The following is an 860-nucleotide window of genomic DNA, read 5'->3' as shown; positions in this document are numbered from 1 at the left end:
AAAGAAAAATGATGTATTATGTATACTTACCTTATAAGGATGTCAACCCGTTTATACAGTTATACAATCACCCTTAAATGCCATTATGACTACAGATTTCCTACTTTACAGCCAACTTGCGTCTTATCATCTCTATCTCAAAATCTACATATCACTAAATTACATCTCTTTCACTATCTGGATAAAATCCGAAACGTGTCCAATAAAATTGTAATCAAGAGCCAAATTTTGTTTCAACACTTCCGTATACCGCTAGTACACCGTACTTCATTTTTTTTTACTGTTTTTAAAATCTCGCATGACATTTTAAGGTAATGACTTTATTTCTGTAGTCAGTTCTCTCTACCTGCATATAAACACAGAAGTTCTGGGTGCACTTGCACTAGCACTGATGTCTTTACCAACTCAATCACCGCCGTACTCGATCATCCTTGGCAACAACATCATCCTTATCACTGTCAACATGTGACAGCCGTAAGAAACAAACGCGCGTAAAAAGTAAATTTCATTGTGATTTTTCGTTCGGTCCAGTGGACTACTTAACGGACAATGTAGTTTACCCTGTTTTGCTTCTTCTTCTTGTGTATTTGCAGTGTCAATGACCTGTCCTTCCGAAATGCTCATTGAGCGTGGAAATCTGTCCACCGTATATCATTATACATATGTATTGAATGATGAAAGGAAATTTAATGTGTGATTAATAAATTTCTGCCGCGGTGCACCTCGCACACTGTCGAAACAACCCTCTACACCCTACACCATCCCCCTTCTGTGCCCCTGGAGCAATCATGATGAAAACAGATTAAAACCGAGCACACACGTAGTTATTTCACCTACCTGTTGATTCCGTGGAGGTACGG

At 38.7% G+C, this 860-nt stretch overlaps 1 protein-coding gene across 1 annotated transcript in view; it reads right to left on the bottom strand.

The window, feature by feature from the left end:
• Positions 1–860, bottom strand: part of LOC119588783 (phospholipid phosphatase 2-like) — a gene marked incomplete in the record, with an annotated part of 69,865 nt that extends 69,005 nt beyond the window's left edge. The window contains 1 exon segment of the mRNA XM_037937427.1: positions 838–860.

This window comes from Penaeus monodon, chromosome 24, assembly GCF_015228065.2.
Source record: "Penaeus monodon isolate SGIC_2016 chromosome 24, NSTDA_Pmon_1, whole genome shotgun sequence".
Lineage (NCBI taxonomy): Eukaryota > Metazoa > Arthropoda > Malacostraca > Decapoda > Penaeidae > Penaeus > Penaeus monodon.
The sequence above is the reverse complement of the archived record's forward strand: the minus strand, read 5'-3'. Positions and strand labels throughout refer to the sequence as shown.